This window comes from Bidens hawaiensis, unplaced genomic scaffold (genome assembly GCF_021521415.1).
Source record: "Bidens hawaiensis isolate Kalapana, Puna unplaced genomic scaffold, B.hawaiensis_p1.1 tig00000416_1, whole genome shotgun sequence".
NCBI lineage: Eukaryota > Viridiplantae > Streptophyta > Magnoliopsida > Asterales > Asteraceae > Bidens > Bidens hawaiensis.
This window is the reverse complement of record NW_027491029.1, coordinates 6,849,907-6,855,842: the sequence shown is the minus strand read 5'-3', so window position 1 is coordinate 6,855,842 and position 5,936 is coordinate 6,849,907.

Sequence of the window (5,936 nt, the reverse complement as noted above, 5' to 3'; positions counted from 1 at the left end):
TCATAAAGTGGTCCTCGATCGTCAAGATTTCTTGTTTTTGTTTCAAAATCCGAATTTTCGTCAAAATCTTCTAATTTTGGAAAATCCAGATTTCACGATCGAATCAGTCTATTTTTGGAACCCATTCGATCGAATAGCCCTCCTATTCGATCGAACAAGTTTAAACGTTGACCGAACCAGCTTTTCCCGCCTCAACATACGCTCCCTTCGTTCGATCGAATAAGTCCCAATCATTCGATCGAACCAGTACCCAACCGATCGACTTAGTCACCCATTTGATCAACCCATTCGATCAGTGTCAAATTCGATTGTCATAACCCATCCGATCGACTAAGTCAACATCAGAACCGAACCAAAACCCCATTCGATCGAACTAGTTCCCAATCGATCGAACAAGATACACAACCCGTTTCGTTCGAACCAGATACTTATCCGACCGAACCTAACACCCTATTCGATCGAAAAAGTTCCCATTCGATCGAATCAGCCTCATAACACCAGAACCTTAACCCAAACAGACATTCGATCGAGTCAGCTCACACCCGATCGAATAGACCACTCATCCGATCGAATACAACACATTCGATCAGCAGACTGTTTTTTCAACACTTAGCAAATTTTAAGTGTTTTTCAGTCTTCTCGGAGTTAAGCAAACATGTCTTCAAGTACAAGCACAACCAAGAGGATCCAGTCAATCCTCGAAAGTGACTCGGAATCGGGAAGCTATAACAAGCCTCCTAAGCTAATGGCGTTAAACGAGTTCAACACTTGGAAGACTAGATTCCAGATTCACATAACCGGTGTGAATCCTGGATTATGGGAAGCTGTTCAAACAGCTTGGGTTCATCCGACCAACGACGATGGTGAAGCTTTAAGCTATTTCAGGCTGTCTGATGAACAGAAGACAGCATTTGAAGCTGAAAAGAAGGCTTTCTCACTACTATCACAAGCCCTTTCCAGCGATTTGTTTCACCAGTTCAACCAATTCACTACAGCGTCAACACTATGGAACGCCTTGGTTGAAAGATGTGAAGGGTCGGATTCACTGAGAGATATTCACGCTAGGGAACTAAAGCGTGAATTCGATTTGTTTGGTCCGGAATCAGGAGAAGATATCGAGTCACTGCTGTCGAGATTTTATCATCTCATGTCTGAGCTCAAGGCCTACAACGTTAGAACTACTGGCAGTGAGAAAGTGAGATGTCTAGCACAAGGTCTCCCACCCAGTTGGAGCACCTTTCTAACGGTGATGAGAAGAAGTCACCAACTCGAAACAATTCTTCTCTCTGATTTCATTAAAGAGATCAGACAAGAGGATGCTGAACTGAGAGCCTCCTCAAGAAAGCCAAGATCAACACCTGACAAATCGTTATACATGTCAAAATCTCCGTTGTCAGATGTAAATGATCATGCACCGATCAAGACTGCTTTCGTCTCCTCAGTGTCGAATTCAAAGGGGACTGAAACAAGATCGTCTGTTCCACCACCGTCAACTCCCGGTAATGCAAGTACAAACTCCGGAACCAAGCCCATGGAAAAAGCAACGTTAAATACAGAGGGCTTGGGAGCTGTAACTGTTGAGGTTGCCAAAGAACACATGGCAACTCTGGGTACGATTATAGAGTCATACAGTTTGATGGTAGCTGGAAAGTTGGGAAATAGTCATCTGGACAGCGATGACTACGAACAATTGGATGAAGACGACATGGAACGCATAGATATTATGTGGGAACTTGGCAGTGCGTTCCGAAGGGCCAAGAAATGGACAAAGAAAACCGGTCAGGCCCTCACTATCAACAACAAATCCAAGTTCGGCTTTGACAAAAACAAAGTCAAATGTTACAACTGTGGTGAACTTGGTCACTTCGCCAAGGAGTGTTCGAAGCCCAGACGGGAAGGTCATCAATACCCTTTCCGAACCACTTCTTCAACATCCACTCCTACGGCTGCTGCTGCAAATGTCAATCTTGAGAGACAACTGGTCCCTCAAAACCCAACAGCAACCAACAACATCAACAATGAAACTGCTCTTGCAGTTCAAGGAGATGAGGGTGAAACTTGGAACTTCAACATAAATATGGCTGATCTAGATGGAGACTCAGATTCTGGGTCTGTGGTTTCCTCGAAAAACGAAGCATATATAGTCGAGGAACCAGCTACTGAAGTTCAAGTAGTAGATGCAGAGGCTGAAGTGGTAGTTACGGAGATGAAAGAGGATCATGAGAACGAGTCAAACACTCCTCAAACATCTCAAAGTTCAACAATTCACAAGGAGACTGCTAAGGATGAAGAAGTCAAAGAAGCAGAAATTAAAGTAACTTCTCCATCGTTTTTGGGTAGAGCGGGGAAACTATGCTCCGCGTTCATGGCAGACACTTCATCAAATGCCAAGGTAAGTTCTAACCCTTCAACTCCTAAATCTGTAAATGTTAAATGCTTAAAATGTGAGTTGTATGAACAAGAAATTCAATCTCTAAAAGAGAGAATTGAAGATCTCGAGGCTTACAAACAAGCAGCCTCAAGATCTTTAATGGAACTGACTGACGCGCTTGCACAGAATAAGGCTTGGAAGCAGAAAGAGTCTGTTTTTAAAGAAAAGATTGATGGCCTTAAGCGTCAGAACAAGGAACTTGAAATATGTGTTCTTAATCAACAAGATTCTATCAATTTTCACATAAATAAGAATAATGTTTTGAAAAAAGAATTGGAAAACTTGAAAGCTGATTTTGAATCATTAAATTTCAAATTAAAAAGTTATTCAAATTCATCTTATTTATTAGAACACATTATTCCCGAGTTCCGAGGCAAAAAGGAAAAAGGAGTGGGATACAACAATGTCCCACCCCCGATCCTGAATCAATTTGCAAGCACACCAGGAGCTGTGCCGGATGATGAATCAAATGATTATATACCCGAGGACACAAACCAAATTTCTAAGTCTAAGGGTAAAGAAGTCATTGACCCGGCTCCTGAGTCCAAACAAAATGTTGATGCCACAGACTTAGGTTCTACAACTAAATCGGGCCCACCACCATCTAAGTCAAAGGCAACAACAACAAGAAGTTCTCAGAAGAAAAAGTTTAATCCTAAATCTGAGAAAGTATATGTGGAACATAGTACCCAGTTTGTAAAGGAGGGTAACGTTAATGAAAAACATAATTTCCCAAAACACCCTCCTAGACAAACTCCACCCCAAAATGTCAAATCCAGGGGGTACTATGATAACAGACAAAACCAGAGTTATTTCTCTCCACCAAGTCAAAGGGGGAGAAACTACTGTTTTTCGTGTGGAGAGGTAGGGCATATAGCAAGATTTTGCTATAAGTACACGGATCCTAAGCAGTACATATCGACTCCGGATCCGAGGTATGTCAAGTCACCTCCTAGGAGGAGACCGACCATTGACATTCAAGGTCAAGAACGGTTTCACACACCGAGGTCGGTTTCTCCTCGGAAACCTCAGCCAACCTCACCACACCAATTCCCAAACCCCTCAGATCCAAGTGTTTCCACTTCGACAAGTGAAACTCAGTCTTCAACCAGCTATCTCAAACATGCTGAGAAGAAGACTGACTTTTGGAAACCAAAGAAAACTAACACTGTTGATAACAACGTCAAATCTGAAAACAGTGTTAATGAGGGTAAATGGATTGAATTGTTCATTCGTGATGAAGATGGAAAACCCAAGACCTTAAGGGCTTGGGTTTCCAATGATATTTAAACCTTTTGTCTTTGTGTGCAGGTTGCTCTATATGATCCAAGATTCAACATGTGGATCATAGACTCAGGAGCTTCCAGGCACATGACTGGAAACATGAATCTTCTTTCAAATGTCAGACAAATAAAAGGAGTTGCAGTTTCCTTTGCAGGAAATCAAGGAGGTTTTATCACGGCCCAAGGAATTGTGTCTAATGGGCGAGTTTCGTTTGAGAAAGTTAATTTCATCAAAGAGTTGGAGAACAACCTGTTGTCCATAAGTCAAATCTGCGACAAAGGTTTCAAAGTAATGTTTGATGAACGAGACTGCCACATCTTGTCTAAGGACGTCAACTTTCCTGAAGACAAAGTTCTAATGTCAGCCGCACGCCAGAGTGATCTCTACATTCTGGATATGGCTAAGGCAGGGTCATCATCTCCAACTGCAACATGTTTTGTGTCCAAGGCATCCGAACGTGATACTGTCATTTGGCATAAACGGATGGGACACATAAACGTCAGGAACATGAACAAGCTGGTGCACAATAGAATGGTTGAGGGAGTCAATCTAAGAAGTTTTCATCTCCCTGATTCATGCGTTCAGTGTAAAGCCGGAAAACAACGAAAAAGGTCCCACAAGTCTAAGAGTTTCCACTCCATTGATATGCCGTTGGAACTTCTACATATGGATCTTTTTGGCCCAATCAGCGTCAAAAGTATTGCTGGGCACTCATACTGTCTAGTGGTCACTGATGAATATTCAAGATTCTCATGGGTGTTTTTCCTAAAAGCGAAGTCTGAAACTTTTGGGTGTATTAGTCTGCTAGTCACGACTCTTGAGTCGCAATACAAGCTGAAGGTTCGAAGAATTCGGTCAGATAACGGTACAGAGTTTAAGAACGCAAACGTTGATACTTACTGCAAAGAAAAAGGCATCGTTCAAGAATTCAGTGCTCCGTATGTTCCACAAATGAACGGGGTTGCTGAAAGGAAAAACCGTACGTTAATCGAGACAGCAAGAACCATGTTAGCTGACTCAGTGTTGCCAGTCACGTTTTGGAATGAGGCAATTGCCAACGCCTGTTTCACACTGAATCGGGTTGGCATTGTCAAGCGCCACGGCAAGACTAGTTTCGAGCTTCTTCAACGTCGAAGGCCTAACTTAGAGCACCTGGAACCATTTGGGGCTCTTTGCACGTTACTCAAAAGGCAAGTTGATAACAAGTTCGAGGAGAAGATTATTAAGGGTTACTTTCTGGGTTATAGCGTTCCTCTCAAAAGGGTCTACAACCGATCAACAAAATTGGTTGAAGAATGGTACCACGTCGATGTTCAACGCTACACAGAACCAGCCAAAGGGACAGGTGAAGACTGGTTGTTTGACTTTGACAAATGGGTCAAGTCATTCAATCTGAATGATGTTGCTATTCAAATGATGTATGAGGCGCAAAATGCACCTCCTGATGAATCACAGCAACGCTCATCTCATCCTGGTCCGTCAACGTCTTCTTCCACAGAGTCAACAGAACAAGTTCTTGAGTCATCTGATTCCGAATCTGAAGATGAAACACCAACAGACTTTGTACGACCGGCACCGACACATGTTATTTCACAACCGTCCTCGTCAAATCAAGATGTGTCTATCACAGATCCGCCTCTAACGTCTACTTCAGAGGCAGCACCACAAATCGCTCCAGTTCCTGAGCTGAACACAAACAACATGGAACAAATCGCTCCAGTTCCTGAGCTGAACACAAACAACATGGAACAAACCGCTCCAGTTCCTGAGCCGAACTTAACAAACTTGGAACAAAATGTTGTCGTTCCTGACAATCCGGTTGTTAGGACTGAACGTGATCATCCACAAGACAACATTATAGGGGACATTCAACAGGGTGTCAAAACTCGTCGACAGCTGAATTTTGGTCTCTACACAGAAATGATGGAGTCAGGATCAGTTGCTCTTAATGCCCATGAATGCTTCTTAGCACAAGAAGAACCACACAGCACCACCGATGCGCTGAAAGATTCCAACTGGGTCTCAGCCATGCAAGAGGAATTATTGCAGTTTAAAAGACTTGGTGTGTGGAAGCTGGTGGATCTCCCCAAAGGACAGAAGAAAATTGGCACTAAGTGGGTACTAAAATGTAAACGTGACGATCGTGGAGTGATTGTTCGCAACAAAGCCCGCCTGGTGGTCCAAGGGTTTAGGCAAATCGAAGGCCTAGACTACAATGAGG